Genomic DNA, 25368 nt, shown 5'->3' with positions numbered 1-25368 from the left:
CCTTTAATTTCTGATTTTGTTAATTTGGATATTGTCTCTTTGCCTTTTAGTTATTTTGGCTACAGGTTTGTCTATCTTGCTGATTTTCTCAAATAACCAGCTCCTGGTTTCATTGATTCTTTGTGTTGTTCTCTTTGTTTCTAATTTATTGATTTTTGTCCCCGAGTTTGATGATCTCCAGCCATCTACTCTTCTTGGGTGTGTCTGTTTATTTTGTTCTAAAGATTTCAGGTAAGCTGTTAGTTGCTAGTATGGGATCTCTCCAATTTATTTATGAAGACAGTTACTACTGTGAAATTTCCTCTTAGCACTGCTTTCATTGTATTCCATAAGTTTTGGTACATTGTGCCTTCATTTTCACTGAATTCTAGAAAGTCTTTCATTTCTTTATTTCATCCCTGACAGAGTGGTCATTTGGGTGGAAAGTTGTTCAGTTTCAATGAGTTTGTAGGCTTTCTGTAGTTTCTCTTATTGTTGAGTTCCAGCTTTAATCCACTGTGGTCTGATAAGATACAAGGGATTATTTTGATTTCCTTGTATCTGTTGAGGTTTGCTTTATGACTGAGTATATGGTCAATTTTGGAGAAGGGTCTGTGAGGTGCTGAAAAGAACATGTATTCTTTTGTGTTTGAGTAAAATGTTCTGTAGATATATGTTAGGTCCATTTGGTTCATGACATCTATTAATTTCATTATTTCTCTATTTAGTTTCTGTCTCAATGCTCTGTCCATTGGTGAGAGCAGGATGTTGAAGTCTCCCACCATCAATGTGTGAGGTTATATGAGTGAGTTAAGCTTTAGTAATATTTTTTATAAATGTGGGTGCCCTTGCATTTGAGGCATAGATGTTCACAATTGAAATATAATCTTTTGATTAGTTTCTGTTGAAAGTCTATTTTATTAGATACTAGAATGGCTACTCCAGCTTGCTTCTTGGTTCTGTTTTCTTGAAACACCTTTTCCCAGCTCTTTACTTGGAGGTAATGTCTATCTTTATTGCTGAGGTATGTTCCTTATAATGCAGCAGAATGATGGGTCATGTTTTCACATCCATTCTGATAGCCTGTGTCTATTTATTGAGGAGTTGAGCCAATTGATGTTGAGAGATATTAATGATCAATGGTTGTTAATTCCTATTATTTTGATGGTGGTGGTAGTGTGTGTGTGTGTGTGTGTGTGTGTGTGTGTGTGTGTGTGTGTTTGCTTTCTCTTGGTTTTGTGGATGTAGGGTTCCTTATTTTCTGTGTTTTCCTGGGTGTAGTTTGCCTCCTTGGGTTGGAGTTTTCCTTCTAGTATCTTCTGTATGTCTGGATTTGTGAATAGGTGCTGTTTAACCTTAGTTTTGTTGTGGAATAGCTTGTTTTCTCCATCTATGTTGAGAAGTTAGGTGTAATTCTGATGAGTGTGCCTTTATATGTGATTTGGCCTTTTCCTCTTACAGCTTTTAATATTCTTTCTTTGTTCTGTACATTTAGTGTTTTGATTATTATGTGGCAGGAATATTTTCTTTTCTGGTCCAAACCATTTGGAGTTCTGTAAGCTTCTTGTATGTTTATAGGCATCTCTTTCTTTAGGTTGTGGAAATTTTCTTCTATGATTTTGTTGAAAATATTTTTGGGCCTTGGAGCTGAGAGTCTTCTCTTTCTTCTATTCCTATTATTCTTAGATTTGGTCTTTCCATAGTGTCTCAGATTTCTTGGATGATTTGTATCAGGAATTTTTTAGTTTTAACATTTTCTTTGACTGATGTATCAATTTCTTCAAGCCCACTGGCATTCTCTCTTCCATCTCTTATGTTCTGTCAGTGATGATTGTGTCTGTAATTCCTGTTCTCATTCCTAAGTTTTCCATCTCCAGGACTTGTTTCTAATTCCGTTTTTACATCTTGAACAATTTTATTCATTTCTTTCTCCTGTGTGATTATATTTTCCTGCAGTTTTTGAGGGTTTTGTTTTCCTCTTTCAAGGCCTCTATAACTTTCATAACCTCAGATTTAAGATCATTCTTTTGTGTTTCAGGCATGTTAGTATCTCCAGAGCTTGCTGTGGTAGGATAGCTTATTTCTGGTGGTGTGATATGGCCCTGGGTTTTGTTGTTTGTGTGCTTATGCTGACCTCTAGACATCTGGTTTTCTCTGGTGATTGCAGGCCGGGTGGTCTCTGATGTCCAGGCATTTCAGAGGTAGACAGAGAATGCTCTAAGCTGAATGTTGCTTGGGCCCTGCAGAGGCCTCCTTGGATTGGCAGATATTAGTTGGAGCCCAAGTACCACTCACCTCTACTGGCCTTTTCCCATGTGAGACAGGCAAGTCCGGAGTCAGCAGGGAGAGGTCTCTAAGCTGAATATTACATGGGCCACCTCACTGGCCTTCTGGAGGGGTGGATAATGGGGGTTGTGTCCCACGTACAGCTCACCTCTCTGCTTGCTTTGTCCCAGGTAGGCCTGGCTTTAATGAAGTCAGCCCCATGATGAATGGGTACTTGATTTATAGAATCAGATTAAGCCATGCAATCATTTGATGATCAAGTGGACAAAGTACTCCCAGCACTCAGATTTGGCTAGGCTCTGCCATTTTGCCCCCATGCTCTGTACACTTGTATTGTCCAGCTTGTCTCCACAAGGGGACCAGTAGACCCATGGATTGGGATTGGGATGCTGACCCCAGGCATCAAGGCACTGCCCTTCAGGAAGTGGGAGGGATCTTCTGTCTGGTTACTGGAGCAGAGTGGCCCAGAACAGAGGCCCTGTGCGACCTTCAGGCAGAATGCACTAGATGCTGTTGGATCTTATGCTACTCCTGGGCTCTGTAGACAGCTGCTGGGGGAGACCTGGAACTGTGTACCCCAGCTCCTGGCATGTTCCTTTCCATCTGGGAAACACGGATGTCAGTGTCTTGGGATCAGCCGTTAGGTTACTCACCATAACCGCAGTGTTTGGTCTTCTCCCACTCAGATGCAATACATGCTGGCTCCCGCCATCTTGGAAATCCTGTAAAAAATAAATTTTAGAAGCATATGACAAATATCGTGTTGACAAGAGCAGCCAGGCTCAAACAAGGGGGTGCCAACACATGTCTCAAAGACAGAAATCAGATGGGACACAAAGCAGTCATCTAAAAAAAAGGAAAGAAAAGAAAAAAGAAAAATTCTCTTTAAAAGTGTGTGGAGGGAGGTTATGAACAACAAAATAAAGCTGAGCCTTGGTGAGGGCTGGAATCCCAGGGCACCTGCTGGCATGGGTTGAATACCAGCCCGAGTGTGTTGTGCTAGTGTTGGGACAGCCAGCTCCTCTGCGTGTGCCATTGGTTCTCCATATCCGTTCTCTGAAAGACTTTTAAAGACTTTTTTCTTTAAAAATCTAAACCAAAAATTCAAGATGTAAAACATCATCCTGTTTACTTAAGAACACCATAAAATATTCCACGAAGCAGGTGATTTAAACAGAAAGAAACTATAACTTTTCTCCCAGTTCTTGAGGCCAAAACTTCAAGATGAAATTCAGTGCTGTTGGTTCCTCTGCAGCCATCCCCACTGTGTTCCCCACCCTACCCCTGTGTTGCCCAGGCTGTCCCTCTGTGAGTCACGCCCCACTGCCCCTGTGTTGCCCAGGGTGTCCCTCTGTGAGTCACATCCTGCTGCCCCTGTGTTGCCCAGGGTATCCCTCTGTGAGTCACACCCCACTACCCCAGTGTTGCCCAGGCTGTCCCTCTGTGAGTCACATCCCGACATCCCGCTGCCCCTGTGTTGCCCAGGGTGTCCCTCTGTGAGTCACACCCCACTGCCCCTGTGTTGCCCAGGGTGTCCCTCTGTGAGTCACACCCCACTGCCCCTGTGTTGCCCAGGCTGTCCCTCTGTGAGTCACGCCCGACTGCCCCTGTATTACCCAGGGTGTCCCTCTGTGAGTCACATCCCACTGGCCCTGTGTTGCCCAGGGTGTCCCTCTGTGAGTCACGCCCCGCTGCCCCTGTGTTGCCCAGGGTGTCCCTCTGTGAGTCACATCCCACTGGCCCTGTGTTGCCCAGGGTGTCCCTCTGTGAGTCACACCCTGCTGCCCCTGTGTTGCCCAGGGTATCCCTCTGTGAGTCACGCCCCGCTACCCCTGTGTTGCCCAGGCTGTCCCTCTGTGAGTAACACCCCGTTGCCCCTGTGTTGCCCAGGCTGTCCCTCTGTGAGTCACACCCCCGCTGCCCCTGTGTTGCCCAGGCTGTCCCTCTGTGAGTCACATCCCACTGCCCCTGTGTTGCCCAGGCTGTCCCTCTGTGAGTCACATCCCACTGCCCCTGTGTTGCCCAGGCTGTCCCTTTGTGAGTCGCGTCCCACTGCCCCTGTGTTGCCCAGGGTGTCCCTCTGTGAGTATTTAGTTCTAATCGTCTCTGTCTCCTGTGTATCTTCCCAGGGCGTCTCTCTCAAGTGTTTATCCCAGTCTCCTCATACTGCAACTTCAACAGTCATACTGGGTTAGGCCCACCACCATGCCACAAAATTTTACCTTAATTGCTCCCTAAAAGCCTTTATTCTTACACACAGACACATGTTGAGGGACCAGAGAGGATGACTCAATATGGGGATTTATAGGGAAAACTTCTGCCGATAGCCACTGGTGCACAGCAAATATAAAATAGCAGCTAAGTGTGAGTCGGAAGCCTGTCCACAGGCTGTCAGGCCCTACCCTGCCCTTCCCTGTGAGTGGCTCTACTGCCAAGGGATGCTCCCCTAATTAGAGATAGGAGCATGCCTCTCTGTGGGGACACCCTGCACTGGGGTCAACCACAGCAGATACACTCAGATCCTGACCCTCATCAAAGCTTTTGTGATGATATTTGTTTCCATTTTTGTTTTCCTTGACCATAATCTCCTTTTGTACATTATAAATAGAACCCCTCCTCTCCCATACACTACTGGCATGTTACATCTGCCTATGATTCTCAGAACTTTCTTGGCATCTCTTCTTTGTGCCTGACAGCTCTTGTTAACATCATCTTTGTGCTTATGTTTAAAAATATAATAATTTCCTTTGTCATGCCAGTGGGTTCTTGTGAAGGAAATAAAGTGAAACATATCCTGGTATGTATATCTTCCTGAGTGATGGCTTCATTCATAAATGTGCAACAAGGAAGAATATAACCACAGGCAGAGAAGGGATAGATAAGGGGAAACTAAGAAGGGCAGAATATGAGAGAAAACACTACCACCAACCAGTGCCTCTTGGTAGAAACATGAGAAATAGTGTCTCCACAGGGCATTCTCAGGACAGCGGCAAGAGAATTGACAGTGTACCGCAAAATGGAGGTGCACTACTGGAGGCCTCTGTGAGTGGCAGAAAATGGTATCAGAAATTATCTCTAAAATTAAGTCATCAAAAAATACCATATTTTTCAGACCATAAAACACACTTTTCCCCCCAAAAGTGGGGGGCGAAATTAGGGTGCACCTTATGGTTCGATTGCTGTTTTTCTTGTTTTACTGCTCTAAAAACTGGGTGTGTCTTATGGTCAGGTGCGTCTTATGGTCCAAAAAATATGGTAACATGGGAGCGAGAGAGATGGCCCAGGAGTTATGAGTGCCCTCAGCTCTTACAGAGGATTAGGGTTCCATTCCTAGCACCCACATGGTAGCTCCCAACCATCTGTAGCTCCAGTCCCAGGGGATCCAATGCCTCTTCTGTCCCTACAGGCATCAGATGCTCAGGTAGGCAAAACACTCATACACATAAAATAAAAACACAATAAATCTTCTTTAAAAGATTTTATTTATTATTTATGCAGTATTCTGCCTACATGTGAGTCAGCATGCTGGAAGAGGGCACCAGATCTCATTATAGATGGTTATGAGCCACCATGTGGTTGCTGGGAATTGAACTCAGGACCTTTTGAAGAACAGCCAGTGCTCTTAACCTCTGAGCCATCTCTCCAGCCCAATAAATCTTTAAGGAAAGAATTAGCAGTAAAGGCATGTTATTAATAATGACAAAAGCAAACAAATAAATGCATATTTGCCTGCCCTCACAGGGCTGCTAGGTCTCTTTAAGTGTTTTGATAGCATATTCTCTTTTAACCCTGGAAATATTGCCTTGATTTAACTAATTTAAATTAAAAATAATGTAATAACCATAACATTGCCTCATATAATAGCTATGCTTCTGGCAATCTATGTAGATTAGGTTTTATAAATCAATAATTTCTTTAAACTCTTAGCCAAACAGAGATTTAAGGCTCTGTGAAGGACTATAGTGGGTCACCAGAAGCCAGGCCCTTCCAAGAGTCTGTGTTTTTAAAATTCCAGGAAGACAATATTTCAAGGCAGTATAATCCAAAAACTGACGAACAATGACAGCCGGCAATGACTCAGCACTCAAGAGGAAATGGCGTGGGCTTCAACTGATGGGGAAAAGGAGTGTGGAGGTCAGCATGGATGGCTTAGCAAGCTGCTGAGGACAAGGAAGGGAGGGGAATGCAGAGAAAAAGAAGAGAAGGGAAGAAGGGAGTAAGGATGCGTGCTGGAATGGAGAGCTGAAATAGCCTAGCAGGGGCAGTGAGACGGCTCCGCACGGGAAGGCCGCCCATCTCCAGGGGCAGTGAGACGGCTCCGCACGGAAAGGCCGCCCATCTCCAGGGGCAGTGAGACGGCTCCGCACGGGAAGGCCGCCCATCTCCATCAAGCCTGAGGACCTGAGTGTGCTCCTTGGAAGGAGAAAACTGACTCCCAGAGCTGTCCTCCGACCTCCATGTGCATTTCCCTACACACGTGCGCACGCACACACATACACACGTGCGCACGCATACATGCACACACACGCGAACGCATACACAAACACAAACACATGTTAATGTTTTAAACAACAAACTTAGAAATCCACAATCTTTTCATCCTTAAAAACATTAGCAATTTCATGCTGACTGCCCCCTGGAAATTTCTAGGCTGTGTCATAACTAGTCATCACTAACTTTCCTACACTGAGAAACTCAGGGCCTGCTTGGTATTTAGAATATGTGCATGGAGAGATACACTTTCTTATTGCTGTTAGTTTATTGTTTATTATTATTATTGTTGTTATTATTATTATTATTATTATTATTATTATTATTATCACTATCATTATTATTATTTGTCTGGGTATGTATGATGGAGGTATGGGAGTATGGTATGTATGTGTGAGGTGTCGGGGGATGTGTGTGTATAGTATATGTGTTTGTGTGTGTGGTGTGTGTGATATGTCTTTGTGTGGTATGGTATGTGTGTGTATGTGTAGTGTGGTGTATGTGGTATGTTTGTGTATGTGTGTGGTATGTGTGATGTGTGACTGTTTGTGAGCAGCATGTGTGTGATATATGTATATGTGTGTTTGTGTGTGAGTGGTGTGTATGTGTGTTTGTGTGTGTGTGGTATGTGAATGGTGTATGTGTTTGTGCATGATGTGCATTTGTGTGTGTGTGCATAGTATGCATGTGAGTATGAGTATGTGTGGTATGTGTATTTGTGTGTGTATGTGGTGTGTACATGCATGTGCATGTGTGTGTGTGTGTGCGTGTGTGTGTGTGTGTGTGTGTGTGTGTGTGTGTGTGTGTGTGTACAGGACAGAAGACATCCTTCCCTCCCACCTTGCTAGAACTCTTGTTTCTACCATGTTGACTCTCAGGCTACTGTGGCAAGTGTTTTACTGGCTAAGCCATATTGTAGGCTCAAAAGGAACTGTTTCTATGAAGCACTTTTATATGAACACGCTAGGAAAGTACCTACTTGTGCTGGTCACTGATTTCCTAAACCCCAGGAGAGTTCCGAGCTGTAACGTGCCCAGCAGGACTCACTCACAGAGGAAGAGGCTGAGCGGAGATCAGGTTACGGCAGGCTGGGTGAGAGCTGCCTGTACCGAATTCCCGGTTCCTTCTCTAAAGACTACCATGGCTTGGTATATGCCTTGTAGCATTTATAAAATGTTGAAGTCATTTGAAAAGCAAATAACAATCCTCTTGTTTATCTTTTGTCTAAACCAAGTTTTCCGTCAGTAATGTGCTGCTCAAGGCAAGAAAGCTGTTATTTCTGAGTTAAAAATTTGTCTGCTGAAGCCACAACCTGGATACATTTTTTTGTTTGTTTATATCATGGCTTTCTCAGTTATTTGTTTTCTTGCTATCCTGCTGTGGCATGACACACTGGCTATTATATTGTTTAGAAACTAGGTGGCTATGCACGTATATAAAAGTGATCATGAGAGGCCAGGAAATTGCCTGTGCAATTAAAAACACTTGGTTGCTTTTGCAGAAGACCCAGGTTCAATTTCTAGTACCCACACAGAGGCACACTACCATCTGTAACTCTAGCCCCAGGGCATCTGATGCTACCTCCTGACCTCTGTGAGTACCAGGCACACACAGGGTGCACATGCACAAATACATTAAATAATAAAATATTACTTTTCTTTTTTTTAAAGTGGCTTTGCAGGCTCAAGGCTTCAGCCTCTCTTACTCCATTCTATGGTGTTATTTTTGCTCTATAAGCCTGAAAATGGAATACTGCAAAGTGGAGCTGAGGTAAAGGGCCTGCCACCCAAGCTGAGCACCTGAGTTCAGAAGCTCAGCACTCACGTACAAGCCAGATGTGTCACACACATCTGTAACTCTACAGCTCAGCAGGGAGGAGACAGACATAACTAGCCAGTCATCCTGGACAATCTTTGAGCTCTGAAAATACAATGTGTCTCAAAATAGAACATGTGGTGGGGGGAGACACCTGACATCAGCCTATGGCCACCACACATATGTGTACATATGTACACATGCATACACATAACTACACACACAGAGGAAGAAGGAGGAGGAGGAGGAGGAGAAGAAGGAGAAGAAAAGTTTTAGGAACTTACTCTGTGTTCACAGCAGCCCCACTGTCTCCAAAGTGACATTTGTATTTTATAGTGTAAGTCAGGTTAGGGGATGTTTGTCATTGGAAGAAGGGAAAGTGGAACTGCAGTCATACCTGTTCTGTCGTGTTCTGGGGTAACTGTTCTGTCTGTTCAGGGGTAACTGCTGCATTAGTGACATTAGTGACAGACGTTCTGCTCACTGTCTGTCAGGGAGCTTTCTCAGGGTCCAGGTAGAACCATGCCACCAGGGAAAAGATCTGGCTAGCCCAAAGCCACACAGAGATCCTGGACCTTTGCTCCCGCCTCCCACCCATGCCCAACCCCCACCCCGCCTCCCATAGTAAGTCTTCCTTCTGTTTGGAAACAATGGCTGTTTAGAATGAAGTGTGTGAGGAATGCTTTTTTAAATCTTGTGAGTTAGATCCTAGAAGCAGTTGAGCCGTCCACAACAGAAGGTTCTTAGCATGTTTGTCTATGACAGATTAACTACTGTGTACAAATATAATTACACATTCTAAATTGGTTGTTTATGTTTAGGCCTGGCTGAGCTTGAGCGTGTGTTGTGGAAGTTACTGAGTTTACTGAAAGGCATGAGACAGAAAGTAGATGTTAATTTCTCAGTATTCCTCTGATGGACAAGTTTCCAAACCCAAAACCACATGAGTCTAATGGGGAGAGCCTCTAATGCATTGGGGGCCTTCCTAATAAGTTGCTAAACTCTGGCTGCTGGTTAATTACTGGTGTGTTCCATGCCATGGAGGTGACTGGCTTAAAACGTAGCCAAATCCCTCTGTTGCTCACCAGATATACTAAAGAAAAACTAAAAATGCACATTGGAAGCCAACGCTCACATGATCTTATGGTAAGGTGACATTGTGGTTGATTGTGAATCTTTAACAACCATCTATCTGAATTTTAAAAAGAAAAAACCTACATTGATCTCTCTGCGTTTGATTAGGCGCTTGTGTTCCCCTCAGTTGCTCAGCTGTGCTAATTGTGAAGCCAGTCTCTGCACTCCTAATAATGGCTCTGAATTGCCTGACAAGACGGCTAAGTAGGTCATGGGTTTATGCCAGAAGGAAATGGCTTTTGAGTGGCCATAGGAACAACTGGCTTTATTGTGAGGCGTGTGTGTGAGTGTGCGTGTGTGCGATCCATGGACACCTGGCCTAGTGACCTGGCATTAGTGCTATTGCTATCATTTCCCCATCAAAATCACTCTGCCCTCAATCTTCCCTTTTGACGTTTCAATCAGGAAATAGCAGCAGTATTCTCTTTCACCAGATTTTTAAGTTCAAGAAAGCATTTTATAATAGCACAGGTACCACCACCATTCAGGGTAAATACAGAAGTCTCACCTAGCTCCTAGGACATATCTTGTGTGGGGCCAATGGTTCATTTACCAATCCTGTATCCCTTACATAATGCATCCTTCCGGGAAACAGAACAGACCATGGCAGAGGGGAGCCTAGTGAGGCCGGGTGGGTGGTGGCTGGGGGGGCTCATCAGCTCTTCCTCAGGCTCTTCTTATCCTTATCAATGCTCTCATGGTGTCTACTACACAACTGCAAGCAAGGAACTTCTAAACAGAAGAACCAATATTGGAAGCAGTCATCCAAAGGAGATGTAAGCCATTTGGGACTTTAAAAAACTTATCTTACTTACACAGCTGGATTTTTGTAAATGGTATTACCTTGGCTGTGCACTCTCTGATTCTCTTTATCTTCTGCCAGATAAAGAATGCCATTACACGGGGCAGAATGGGTCAGCAGTCAAGAGAACTGGCTACTCCTCCAGAGGATCAGGGTTCAATTCCCAGCACCCACACTGCAGTTCACAACAGTCTGTAACTCAGTTCTAGTGGATCCAGTGCCCTCCCATGGGCTCCACAGACATACACATAGACAAAATATTCACACATATAAAGTAAAAATATTGTTTAAAAGAATATCTTTAGCCCCAAGCCCAGATAAGGATCTTAATAAACCCTTTTATCTAGACTACAAACTCAATAAGGCAAAAATCTTGTTTCCCTAACACCAAACCTCTGGTTTATATGCAGTCAGCATTTATGTTTCCACACACTCTTCCTGGGCATTCTTACTCAGACAAGAGGATGTGCACAGGAAGGTAAGTGGAGCATAGCCCTGCATGGTGACGCTGGAGGAGACCATCTATGAATAATACCCATGACAAAAACCACACTCCGCAAACACGTGTTATTGAGTTAGGCTTAGCTGTTAGAAACTTGCAAAGAGACTGAAAATTTAAGAACTATCTGGAAAGTATATTAAGAAATTGATTGTGATTCACCCACTTTTTAAGAGACAGAGGACCTAAAAACACTCAAGGACAAAACTCTTATGAGAGTTCCTCACTAAGATCCTCAGTGATATTCACACCTGGGAGCATTAGGTGCAAGGGCTTGGGAGTCTCCTGCAGCGCTCTTTCAATGAAGGCAGAAATTAAGGATCAGAAAGGAGGACCAGAACTGTCTGGGGAAAGGTCTCACCTTAGTGCCAGTCCGATATGCCACCCAAGGGTAAAGTGGGTTTCTTGGACTAAGAGTGGAGCTTTGTTTGGAAGGAAGGGGTCCTGCAAAGCGTGACAAATGTTATTTTACAAGATTGCTTTGCTGCATTATAAGTGCTGATAGGTCGCTTGTTTTGTGTGATCAGGTTTGCCTTATTCTAGAAAGCCTGAATGCTGCATTTGAAATTAGCATTTATTTTTCTCAGAACTCCTGGCATCTTCCAGTGGGCATCAGTACCCAGTTGAACCTGTCTACCAAGTAGGATGCTTCTTCTGAAAATGTGAAGAAGCCTATTGCGTTCCAGTTTTGAGATACCCTGTATTCGCTAGGGAAGCCTGTCCATTCTAGTCTCCTGGACATCCTGGCTTCAGCAGTGAACAGTTGGAGACAAACAGGCAGCAGGGAAGCTAAGTGCTCCTCCAGCACAGTGCTCCCTTTGGCTTTGAGTGAAGTCACACCTCTCCAGAACAGAATCAGATGTTGCTGGTCTTTGGGGTAGGAAGAATTTCTTCCAGGGGCTCAGGCTTATCACACAACACAGTGGACTGAGGCCTGCCTTACAGAAAATTAACTATAGGGAGCCAGATCAAACAGGCGAAGCAGACAGAGCTAGGATGCAGTGAGCATGCTGGTTTAGATACTGTGTGTCTTTCTACAGTATCAGAACTCATTAAACAGCGGTAAGTTAATAAACAATGCCAGCTTTGCTGACTACGGTTGAGCCGGTAGTCCCAGTTCCCTTTGATATCTGGCCATTGGCAAACACAAGTTCTCTATTAAAATCTTAATTACTGATGTTAACTCTCGGATCACACATTACATATCTCACAAGACAGAGAAAGAAAAGAGAGAGAATGTAAGAATAGCTGCAAAGGGTTATAGAAGCCCCAGGAGTGTTCAAGGAGCTCAAGCCTCACTGGAGGCAGAAGACAGCTGATAAAGATACAAAGGGAGTCACTGCTACAATGGGCCATCGGGACATCTGACCAGTCTGGCTGGTCAGTTATTGGGGGGCCGAGGAGGGTCGCAACCTGTGGGTAAAGAACGGGTGAGAGAAACGGCAGGGCTCAAGGAAACCGTAGCTTGTCAAGAGCCGTTTATTGAAGGTGAGGGCAGGCTTTTTAAAACCTGCTTTAGGGAAGGCGGGGGTAGGTGAAGAGGGTAGTGGAAAAGTACAAAATCTTCTGGGGTTGAGCCCCCGGGGACATCTGCAGGAAGAGGAGGGGGGAGGAAGTCTTGGGGGAGCTCGGGTGCACACGATGTTCTTAGCTCAGGGCCAAGCCGGATGCCTTGCTGGCCTAGTGGGCGGCCAAGCAGGATGTTCACTGCAGGTGCTGAATGGGTGGGGGTTGGCCACGGGCTGTTTGGTTCCTGGCATCTCCCCCTACTTTATTTACTTTGGCCTGAGGGAGACCCTACAGCCCAGCGAGTGACCTTTAGGAGGTCACCAATCATTATTACAGGATGGTGGTATGTTTGAGAATCACTAATGTCCAAGTGTTTCAGGACAAGAGTTATTCTGGACCGGCCAAATTTTCAAGGAAAGGGGGCCTCGAGATGGCCTGAGCCTGCTAGAGGATCGATGCTCAATCTTACCACGCATATGGTCTGTCCTCACACCAAGGACCGACTGACGTCTGATAACTGAGACTTATCCGATCGCTCCGTCTCTGACTTACCAGGCACTATCGGCAAGGAAGACTCCCTTTTCCATAAAATTTAAGAAGGAGTCGGGGTCATGGATCGTAAATCGGGGGAGAAGAATGATAAAGATGCACCATTGGTGTTGAGGAAGGTGGGAATGTGAACCACCAGGGTTAAGCCAGATGAACAGGCAAAGTTGGTAGTATTGGGTGCAAGGACGTAGGGAAAGGTTAGATTGGGGACGATGGACTTATTGCAAACCTCGCTTAAGGGGAGTGGGGGGAGCATGTGAGGGCCCAAAAGGCAAGTACCTATCCCAGAGACGGACTGAATGGTGATTCGATTGTCAGGGTCTGAGCCAGAAAAGGCTGGAGTAACGTTGGTAAAGAGTAGGTCGGAGAGGAGGGCAATTCCTTCATAAAACGGGGGGAATGGGGAAAAACACATCCAGCATTCAGGAACTGAAAGGGAAGTATCATTCTTTAAGGCCCAAATGGAAGCATTAGCCATCTGAAGGATGACCTCAGCTGGGGAGACCCATGGGAAGGGTAGGTCTGAAGGGGAGAGGTGAAGGGGAACTGACAAGGTCATCTGAGGAGGTGAGTAGAGAAGGAGGCATGGGGGTGGTGGGCTTAGGTGGGGGGCCAGGAACAGGGTGATGGAAAATGAGGTTTGGCCCAACAACTGCAGCATCTCTGTTGGGGATCTCTTTAAGGAGTTTTATCCTGAATATAAGTCCCATATTATACTCTGATTTGTAGAGATGGAGGCCCCAATCATACCCCCGGCCCATCCAAGTAACTTGTTTGCCGGGTTGGGTGAAGCAAATAGTAAGGGTTGCACCATCCATTAGTAACAGAGCAGGCCGAATTGCAGAGGTCTTTTACATCTGGCCCCGAGGGGGAAGGATGGACCCAGGAACTGACTGTAATGTAATCCCAAGAAGAGGATGGTTTCCATTATGTAGCACCCGTGGTCTCACACCCCCAGGAGGCGCAGTAATAGTCATGGGCGCCACCACAGCGGTAATTAATGGAGAGGGGCCAATGAGATGATCCTGGGCAAACGTAAAGACCCCCAGCTTAAGCAACCCCATCCTGAAAAAGGACTTTGTGGAGGTGGACGTGCTCTAAATCATTATGGCAGCCAGGATCAGGGCCACCGGCAGAACGGGAAAAGGGGGAAGTAAGCTCAGGAGCTTTAGATTGTTTGGTGGGCCAAAAAAACATCCTCCACGCCCCAGTGGGAGGCAGCTCCCAAAGCAAGCGCACATAAGTCCACCTTCAGAACGGGCCAGTGGGGTTCGGTACCCAGTGACGAGGAGGAATTAACAATATCACCAGCCTGGTTAATAATGACCCAAGTAAAATTATAAATCGCGTAAGGATGATGGTGGCATAGGGAGACAGCAAAGACCAGCGTAGGGAGGCAGAGGCAAAGCGAAATGGTGAACAGCATGTTGGACAGCACTTTCCTAAAAAAGAGCACAATTACATTTTTCCTCAGGGGCGTTCCCTGGGGGAGAGAGGTTAGAAGGTTTGATTAGGCGCTCAGGTAACCAGAGCACATTTTGTTCTTTCTGATCATAAATGCAGGCATGACCCTTGCCCCAAATAAGGACTGGGTTGGGTCCATGCCATTGGTGGGTCAGTGGGTCTTTCCATAAGGCCTTGGCGTAGGTGGAGGAGGTGGAAGAGTGCCAGAGGCGATCGGCCGCCGAGTGACCAAGGTCATCTCTTTGTAGAAAAGTTAGGACGAACAATGCATGATTGAGAAGTAGGCAGGGTCCCACTGTGGAGGGATATAGGATTCCTTTGGAGGATTGTAACTTATTAATCATTGCTTTGAGTGTTTGGTGGGCCCTTTCAACAATTCCTTGTCCTTGGGGATTGTAAGGTATCCCTGTAACATGTTTAATCTGTAGTTGGGCACAGAAGGACTTAAAGGCAGAGCTCGTATATCCAGGGCCATTATCAGTCTTTAAAGTAGAGGGTTTAGGGGCAACAGTAAGGCAGTACAGAACATGATCAATGACGTTTTTAGTAGCCTCGCCAGCATGTGGAAAGGCACAGATGAATCCACTAAAAGTGTCAATAGACACATGAATATACCTGAGTTTCTTGAAGGAGGAGAAATGAGTAACATCCATTTGCCAGACCTGTCCAGGCATGAGGCCACGAGGGTTGATGCCCGTATGTGGTTCGGGAAGATAGGTGACACAGGCCTGGCATTTTTTAACAATAGCCCGGGCCTGTTCTCAAGTAATGGAGAACATGTGACGAAGGGTTTTTGAGTTAAGGTGGTGGAGGGCGTGAGCCTCTTTGGCCATAGTAACGGGGTCGTTGGTGGATGGGACGATCAGCCCAGAAAGCACAGGGTGCGTGGCCGAGTCTACCTGGGCGTTAAGTTTAGCCAGGGGCCCGGGTAGGGTGGAATGAGCACGAATATGGCCAATGTAAAAGGGCTGAAAGCACAAAAGAATAAACTGTTGTATACGGGAGAAGAGAGGAGAGGCATTAGTAGCAGGCTTAATGTGAGGGACTGTCTCTAGGAGTGGAATAGAGGACGCAATATAGGCACTATCAGTATATAGATTAAAGGGAGTATGGGGAAGCAATGTAAAGGCGTGTGCGACAGCTTCGAGTTCAAAAAGCTGAGCAGAAGTATGGGGGGGTTTGTTTTTGTAGGATAGTTCCGTCTATAGAGAGGGCAGCGACCCCGGTAGAGGAGCCATCAGTAAAAACCAGGGAGGCTTGGGGGAGAGGTCTGGAGCTGGTAACCTTTGGGAAGATGACAGGTTGTCGCTGTAGACATTGAATTAGCTTGTCTGGGGGGTAATGATTATCTAGTAGGTCATAAAAAGAAATACAGGAGATTGCCCAATCATCTGAGTTTTGAAAAAGCCACCTTATTTGTGTGGCCGAGTAAAGCGTGATAATAGAGTGAGGGTCCCTTCTGAAGAGCCTGGTGGCCACTTCTCGTCCCTGCTGAATGAGGGACGCAACCAGAGTGGGATAAGTAGGAAGGACCTTAGTGGAGGAGGAGGGGAGATGAAGCCAAAAAAGAGAGGCCCGTTGCCAGAGCAGTCCCGTGGGGGGAAAGGGGGAGGGAAAAATTGTGGCTAGCGTTACCGTCTCGTCAGCAAGAACGACGCTGCACACACAAACAGGATCCTTCTGCAGTAAAGCTTTAATGCCTCTTGAGAGGAAGAGCATAAGCTTACAACACAAAAAACGGAGACAGAGAGAGCAAACAGCAGAAACCCCTCCCTTATATAGGAAACTGTCCTCCGCTTAGGACGTGTCAGTCCCTGATTGGCTGTTGCTCATCGGGAGAGATGATGCCACGGGAGAGGCAGAGCACAACGAGTGGAAAATCCCTTCGCACATGCGCAGATTAGTCGTTTGTCAGCATGGGACACAGGGGGTCAGCGCCATCTTGTAATGGCGAATGTGGGCGCGGCTTCCCACAAAAAATTATCAGCGCAAAGGGTTGGCTGGGGTCATAATAGGAGATGGACTGGTGGAAGATGGCGTCTTCGACCTTTTGTAGGGCTATGGAAGCCTCCGCAATGAGACCGCGTGGTGAAGAAGGGTCAGAGTTGCCTTTTAAAATATCAAAAAGGGGTTTAAGCTCTCCAGTAGTGAGCTTAAGGTAGGGACGCAGCCAGTTAATATCCCCTAAAAGCTTTTGAAAATCATTAAGGGTATTAAGGGTGTCTCGGCAGAGCTGGACCTGTTGGGTTTTGATCGAAGAGGTCCCGAGTTCATAGCCCAGAAAAAGAAAGGGGGGTGTTGTTGTATTTTATCTGGGGCAATTGTAAGTCCCAGATGACCCAAACTCTTAACAAGTTCCTGGGTGACTGGAGAGAGCTCAGCCTTGTTAGGGCCAGCAAGTAAGATGTCACCCATGTAATGAATAATATATAAATGTGGGTATCAGGTCGATGGCCTGAGCTACATATTTTTGACAAAGGGTGGGACTGTTGGCCATGCCCTGGGGAAGCACCCGCCATTGAAATCAGGGGCAAGGTCCTACATGATTGACAACAGGGAGGCTAAAGGCGAATCGTTTAGCATCTTCGGGATGTAGGGGAATACAAAAGAAGCAGTCCTTAAGATCAAGGACGAGTTTTTGGTACCCCTTAGCGATGGCCACAGGTGAAGGGAGGCCAGGCTGTAGGGCCCCCATAGGCATCATGGTTTTTTAATTTCTCTTAGGTCCTGGAGGAGTCACCAGGCACCATTCCTTTTTTGGATGACAAAAATGGGGGTGTTCCAGGGTGAGGTAGAGGGCTCAACATGGCCTGCATCAAGTTGCTCCTGCACCAGCCTTGAAGCTGCGGCCAGTTTACGGGAAGGAAGGGGCCACTGATTGATCCAGACAGGGGAATCATTTTTCCAAGTAATTTTATCAGCCTGGAGTGCAGGGGGAGAAGTGGCCCTTATGAAAAATTTTGTTTATATCCCAGCCCCTGGCGACCAGTCCTAAGAGTAGGGACGATGGGCTCGAGACGCCCCTACCCCAGTTTGCCGAGGCCTTGGCCTGGCAGGTATCCCTGATCTAAAAGTTGATGTGTGACAGAGGAGGAGGGGCTGTAAATGAAGACTCCCATTTGGGAAAGAATATCTCGGCCCCACAGGTTGAGGGGGAGGTTAGGGACAATAAAAGGCTGTAACAATCCGGAGTGGTCATCGGGGTCTTCCCAGCGAAGGATTCGTGAGCTTTGAAGGGTGTTAGTGGAGATCCCAATGCCCTGGAGGTGGGTAAGGGATTGTTGGCAAGGCCAAGTGGAGGGCCAAAAGGTCTGAGACAGTACAGTAGAATCTGCTCCAGAGTCGATAATACCGTCAAAAGGGCGGCCATCAAGTTTTAGTGTAAGGTGTGGTCTATCTGAGGTTATACGTTGGACCCAAAAGACGGAGGAGGCGGGGGGAGAGACGGGGGTGTCTTTAGAGCATGTGTCAGTATCAGCTATGGGTAGGGGAAGAGCCCAGGCCAAAACTTGTCCGGGGGAAATGGAGAGAGGACCCTGAGTGGTGGTAGCGAAGAGAAGCACAGGAGAAGGGAGCGGGTGTTTGAGGACAAGAGGGTAAATGAGTAATCCAATGAGGGCAGAAGAGGCACAGCCGAGGGCCAAGAGAGAAAGAGGGGAGGGGGTTTCCAAAGAGGGCGACGGGCAAGGACAAGGTCCCATCCTCGGGTGTCAGTATTGTGGAGGAGGTGGCACGGAAGTCCAATCCTGTGGGGGAGGGCGAGGGGCCGCCACTGGAGTGGGAGGAGGTTGGGTTTGAGAGGGGGGATAGGGGTCTGTGGATGGAGGCGGGTCTGTGGATTGGGGGGAGCCTGTGACACTGGTCCTGACGCAGGCTGGAATTGGATAGGGCAAGGGGCCTGGGACTGGTCCCCAGAGGAGTTTCCTGGACGCAGAGGGAGAGGATTGCCCATGGCATCTGTCAAGGAGCAGCAGGTGTTAGCCCAATGGCAGCCCCTACGGCAGCGGGGGCAAAGGGTATTGGGAGGGGGCCTACTTAGGGGTCCTCGGAGCCCCTCAATGGTCATAGGAGTTGTCTGACTTGTTTGTGGTGAAGGACAAGCGGGCCCATTGGGGCAGGCTCGAGCAAAGTGGCCAGGTTGTCCGCACCGAAAACAGGCGGTATTGTTGGAGAGAGCGCCAATGGCCATGATAGCTTTAGTAAACTTATCAGTAACAGGGTCGACCTCACGACATAGTTGAATCATCTCATCAAGGTCTTTACCCTTATATTTATGTCTAAGAACTGACTTGTAAGCGGTGTTAGCGTTTTCAAATGCCAATTGTGTCAGGAATTTATTATCAGTTTGGCCAGGTCCCAAGGATCGCTCGGATGCCTCTAGAAGGCGTGCAGCGAAGTCGCTGAATGGTTCCTGGGGTCCCTGGAGTATTTTAGTAATGGGCGACAGGGCAGTACTTGAGGAGGCGATGGTCCTCCAGGCTGCAAGGGCGGCAGTATTGGAGTGGGATAATAGACTAAAAGGGAGCGCACGCTGTTTTTCATCAGTGGCATATTTGCCCTGGCCGAGGAGTTTATCGAGTGACCATTTGCGCGTTTCTCGGCGGCCCTGTTGAAAATTTTTTCTGATAAGGTCGCGACAACGGTCAGCCCAATCAGCTCTCCATGAGAGGAATTGTCCACGGGTGAGGACGGATTGAGCAGTAGTAATCCACTCATTGGGCGTTAGGTGCCCACCATTGGCCAAATCATCAAGAAGTGACAAGGTAAATGGGGCATTAGGTCCATAGCTATGGACTGCCATGTTTAACTTCTCTAATTTTTTAAATTTAAGTTTATGAAAAACTGTAGCAGTGGCCTCAGTGTCATCTTTATGTTCCTCCTCTGAATCGGAAGTGTGCGGGCCCCGTGGTCACTATCCGAGTCTGCGGGAGCGGAGTGGGCACGGGGGGTGGGGGGGAGGCGGGATGATCAGCAGAGTCGCTAGCTGAAAGGGCGCTCATATCCCCAGACTCCCCCTGGGGATCAGGCTGAGTTTGAGAGCAGGTGACGGGAAAGCAAGGGGGGCAGAGAGCGTGAAGCACGCTGTTAAAAGTGAAGGCTGTTTTTGAAGCCGAAGAATTTGAGTTGCGTGAGATATTTGATGTTGGAGATGGGCCTCAGTCTGGCAGAAGCAATTAGGGAGGGTGCAAGAGCTGGGCTGAGGCTGTATTGTAGGGGAAGAGAGGTTTGGCAGTGGCGGGGGGAGGGAGAGAAACGAGGGGGTAGGGGGTGACGGTGCAGACTCGCGAAAGAGGTCACCATCATGATGATAGCGAGTTGCCTCTTCTTCTAAAGTAGCGGCAGCGCCAGGATCTAGAGGCTCATCTGCAGTTTTAGAAAGTAGATTGGCGGGGAGTTCCTTGGGTTGAGTTGGGGTAGGTAACGACGGAGCAGAGGACGGAGGTTTAAAGGATGAGGGTTTAGACAGGGGAACGACAGGGGCACAGAATAGTGAGCACCCGTGCTCCATGGTTGAGACGGGGTCTTCATAAGCAGGGGGAAGCGAGGGGTAAAGGCAGCGGGGGGCCCTTGAGGAGCCAGAGACAGGCGCAGGGGGAGGTTTTTTTGGAGATTCTGAGGATGTAGGAGGAACAGAATCGGGGGGCATGTCAATGAGTGTAAAAGAGGAACCTTGCAGGGAAGAACAAGAGGGTGCACGAGAAGGAGGGAGAGACTCGCGCAGGCAGAGTTCAGCCACGGATAGGAGTTGCCTTTGTCTGCTTTTATTTTCACCGGACTCAATTATATCCCGTATAAGACCCCAATAAGAAAAAATACTGTCTGCCACCGCTCCATTACCATCTTTCTGAATGATTGTATTGAGTTCACGGCCCACTTTTTGCCACTTTTTGGAGTGAATGGTAGGTCCATCAATCATGAACCAGGGACAGGTCTGGTCAATAAAAACAAAAAATTCAATCAAGTGTTTCTTTTTAACCTTAATACCCCTCCCTCTGAATATGTCTTTCAAGCCCTTAATGAACTGAGCTTCCTTAGACAGCGAATGGCCCATTCTTGAGACTGCGAACGGATGACTTACCTAATGACAAGGCCGGCCAGGCGAGCTCGGCTGGTCATGAAGTGTCCAGTGAACCGGTCCCTTAATCCATCCCGGGAGCTACTCGTGCCTCGGGCCCCACGTTTGGGCGCCACTTGACCAGTCCGGCTGGTCAGTTATTGGGGGGGCCGAGGAGGGTCACAACCTGTGGGTAAAGAACAGGCGAGAGAAATGGCAGGGCTCAAGGAAACTGTAGCTTGTCAAGAGCTGTTTATTGAAGGTGAGGACAGGCTTTTTAAAACATGCTTTAGGGAGGGCGAGGGTAGGTGAGGAGGGTAGTGGAAAAGTACAAAATCTTCTGGGGTTGAGCCCCCGGGGACATCTGCAGGAAGAGGAGGGGGGAGGAAGTCTTGGGGGAGCTCAGGTGCACACGATGTTCTTTCCTCAGAGCCAAGCTGGATGCCTTGCAGGCCTAGTGGGCAGCCAAGCAGGATGTTCGCTGCAGGTGCTGAATGGGTGGGGGTTGGCCACGGGCCGTTTGGTTCCTGGCAGACATCAATAAACCTCACTAGGTGTTTGCAACTAGCACCTCCAATGCAGAGCCAAGCCACAGGGGTACCCAGCTGCAAACCTAAGGGCCAAGCCAAGCTAAAGAAGTTCAATGTGGGGCGATGGGGGCCACAGGGGCAAAGTATAGGACCCAGTACAAACAGATGAATGGACAGACAGGTGACAATTAAAGTAAACCGAATCAACAATGGGACTCAGGTGACTTGAAGCCCCCAGGGGCAGTTAGGAATCAGTGTTTGAGCCCTTGATGCTCACTCTGGTGGTCAGCGACAGCCTTTACCACTGCAATATCTGGCATCTTCCTCTCTGTAGGGTCCTGGTGAGGATGTTGCATCCTGCTGTAGTCTGGTTTTCCTGATATATTTTGAATACATCCATACATCTGTGTTCCCAATAGACTTAGATGCATTTACAGCAGCGCTTTGGGTACTGGTCAGCCTGCATCTCTGGTTTGGGTACTGGTCAACCTGCATCTCTGGTTTGGGTAGTGCTCAGCCTGCATCTCTGGTTTGGGTAGTGCTCAGCCTGCATCTCTGGTTTGGGTACTGGTCAGCCTGCATCTCTGGTTTGGGTAGTGCTCAGCCTGCATCTCTGGTTTGGGTACTTCTCAGCCTGCATCTCTGGTGGTGCTGGGCAGACACTGGTATCTACATGCACAACAAGGCACCAAGTCTTCCTGCCTCTGCATCTGCACTCGACATGGTGCCAAGTGCTGATTCTAAGATGGAGTGATCCAAGGCAAGACACATCCTGAAAGCCATTATGTTACCCGATATGGTGTAACCTGGGGCAAGTACAGGCTGATCTCAGAAAAAGCACACGCATGGGTGTTTCCCTGGGATGTAACTGGTGTGTTTTCTTCTTCAGGATACCCCCACTTCTCTTGTTTCTCAAGTCAACCACTCCCTGGCTGAGAAGTCTCTCACATTCCCTGACCCTCAACAGGTCAGCCCTGTCCCCACATGTGGCTGAATCAGCTAAGAGTGTGATTGGTTGAGTGACAGACAGCCACCAAAATTGCTTTTCTATGGAATCAAAATTCAACAAGTACAACGTAGCTGTTCCTTTTAGACAGCAACCAATCTCTCTTTCCACTTGCTGCTTGCCAAAGCCCTACACCAGGGGTATCCAGCTTCTTTATATTGGTGTTAATTCCGAGCCTCATTCATAGGCATCCTAGACACATGCCACCCGTGGGCCACAGGCCCACGTTAGCAGACCAGTAGGGTAATTAATTACCTACCCTGCTGGGTGAGGCATCCACATTCACACCAGGTCTTAGCCTCAGAAGCATCTACAGGATTGCCAAGCCCGTTACTTTCCCCCATTGTTACAAGGTGGATTCCTGCTGTGCTGCTCTTCTCTTCTTCCTCATGTACCTATGGTTTTTCCTGAAATGGGGCAAAATTGCTCAATTAACCAAAGAGTCAGTGAGTAAATTTTTCAACAGCCTCCATTCTGTATTTATTTTCTATTGTTGGGCCGGGTTGCTGAGCAGTTAACTGCTCTAACAGAGCATTAGAACTGGGGAGAGCAGTCAGGAACAGTGAGGATGGGCCCTGGGACCCCTCCAGATAAAAAGAGGAAGGAAAGAGAAACAAAACAATTAAGAACATGGGTTGGCTCTTCCCAGAACTAAAATAATGTAGCTTTTAAGAACATAAGTAGTGTAGCAAGAACCTCAGGTCTCTTCCCACCCGTTTTCGCCACTGGGCCTGTCAGCTTCCAAAGTATCTATTTTCTAGGCCAATTGTTTCTTGTGGCAATTAACACTTCACATTGTTCTGGAACTCCAAAGGGATGCTCTGCAGTGACGCTGTTACCCAGCTTACTAATAAATAGTAAGAAGTGCACATACACGGTACCCATTCACTTCAAAGTCATGGCCAGAGGTTTCGGGAGAGTAGTAAGCACTCTCCCAATCCAGGTGAGGCCTTGAAATGCCTCCAGGAAGAAAGACAGCACGCAGCCCAGAGGCACCCTCGCCTCAACAGCTCCCTCTACGGCCCGCCGGCTCCTGCCCCTGGAAATCCCTTCCTTTCTCCACTTTGCTCCTCTTGCCCGTACAAAGGCATGCTAAAGCCATACACGCTCTGACCGTACTGCCCCCCACTCTCCTACTGTCCCTTGGCCACAGTACCCCAGAAGCGCACTCCGTCCCAGCCCTTCTCACACTGAACTCTAGCTAATGACCTACATTATAAGCAATTCATCAAGCCGGGTGTGGTGGCGCACACCTTTAATCCCAGCACTCAGGAGGCAGAGGCAGGTGGATCAATGTGAGTTCGAGGCCAGCCTGGTCTACAAAGCGAGTCCAGCACAGCCAAGGCTACACAGAGAAACCATGTCTCAGAAAACCAAAAGAAAAAAAAGAAAAGAAAGGAAAAAAGAGAAAAGATTTGCAAGAAGGATAATCTCTTAGTGTTAACAGCAGTATGCACTGGCTGAAAATCTGATTCTGTTTCCTTATGATTGGCGATGCCTTTCTTAGCTTCTCCTGTGTTCCCGTCAGACACATTTCCCTCGGTTTCCCATTTTCTAAGCTCATCTCTTTGATTCTACTTGACTTCCATTGGCTCTTCCACACAATTATGAACTGACCATATTTGGTCATCACAGATAGTTAAGAGGACAGAAACATTTATTTGTTTGCACTGGTAATTAAGCCCAACATGCTTGGTGCTCAGGAAGCATTGGAGGGGCCAGCTATTGCAGCCGAGGGCCCTCCTGTGGCGGAGGAGGAAACCACTGGGGAGATTGCTTGGTTGAAATTCCTCGCCTGAGACAAAGGGGAAGGGAACATTTTTAGAGCCTGGTTTGATGGATCGAGAATAACACTCAGGGGAAACACGAACTGAAGCGATGCTAATAACAGCCCGTTCACCTCTCTCCAACTCACTGTTTAATTAAAGGTGGGATCTTGAAGGAGGGTTGAATTGGTACCTTCCCATTGAAGATGGTGCATCTGGGATACATGATAGTAACGGGAGAAAGCTGGGGAAGGCCGATCTCTTCGGAGGTTCATGCAGCCTGTTGATTGCAGAGAACATGGTCAGACAAAGGCAAAGAAGGGTGTGCTTCCATCCCTGGACGTGTGGATCATTGTTATTCTCCCTGGATGATACCCAGTCTGCCCTCACTGCTGTGATTTCCTCTGCTAATAGAGATGGTTCCTGTGTGTTTTTAAAGCTCTAGGTTTTGTTGGTTTGTTTGTTTTATTTATGCAAAAAAAATCCCATGCTGTGATCAGACTAGGCAATGTGGTGAGCACTTCATTTTGACATTTCTGGTTGGCCACTTAAGTCCTCTCATGTTAAACGACATACAACAGGTTGTCCTACGTCCTTTGTGAGGCATGACCCTCTGGCTAAGAAAGGGTGTGCAAAGCATGGGAACTTGAACGTGGAGCCCCAGAACCCGAATAAAGCCTGACATGTGTGTGTATCTGGAGTCCAGCACTTCAGTGGTGAGAGGGAGCTCATGACTGGGGAATTACTGAAAGCTCACAGGACAGCTAACCTGCTGTATGCGAACAGGAGGGCTCGTCTCACAAAAGGTAGAAGATGAGGGTTTACATCTGATGTTGTCCTCTGACTTCTACACATATGAATACCACACACACACACACACACACAAACACACACACACACACACACACACACACACACACACACACCGAATAAGTATAGTAGAAACTTCAAAGAAATCCTAGACACCAAACATCAACTTCCAACCCCCAATAAGCATGTGCACATATGCATACACACCTACATATACTTAAGCACACTCACCTACATCATACACACATGAATGCTAGGTAGGTAGATAGATGATAGATACATAGATAGATAGATAGATAGATAGATAGATAGATAGATAGATAGATGATAGATAGATAGATAGATAGATAGCAGGAAATCTTTATCCCTGTTGTTTATAACTATATATTTTTCTTTTTTATTAGAAAAACTAAATCAGAAAGCCATAAGTAAATTTCAAATATCTTTTCAGAACTTGCTGTATATATTGAGAAAATGCTGCCCATTTCTTTTTTTTTTCTCTTTTTTTTTCTTTTTTTTTAAATTTTTTTTCATCCTTTATTAATTTATTCTTGTTACATCTCAATGGTTATCCCATCCCTTGTATCCTCCCATTCTTCCCTCCCTCCCAATTTCCCCTTATTCCCCTCCCCTATGACTGTTCCTGAGGGGGATTACCTCCCCCTCTATATGA

General features: G+C 47.0%; 1 protein-coding gene across 1 annotated transcript in view; it reads left to right on the top strand.

Moving 5' to 3' along the window:
* Positions 1-25368, top strand: part of AK5 (adenylate kinase 5) — a 200115-nt gene that overhangs the window by 104286 nt on the left and 70461 nt on the right. The gene's annotated exons all lie outside the window — the stretch shown is intronic.

Source organism: Acomys minous (genome assembly GCF_964271855.1).
Source record: "Acomys minous genome assembly, chromosome: 14".
Taxonomy (NCBI): Eukaryota; Metazoa; Chordata; class Mammalia; order Rodentia; family Muridae; genus Acomys; species Acomys minous.
Note: the sequence above shows the minus strand (reverse complement) of the source record. Positions and strands in the feature narration are given on the sequence as shown.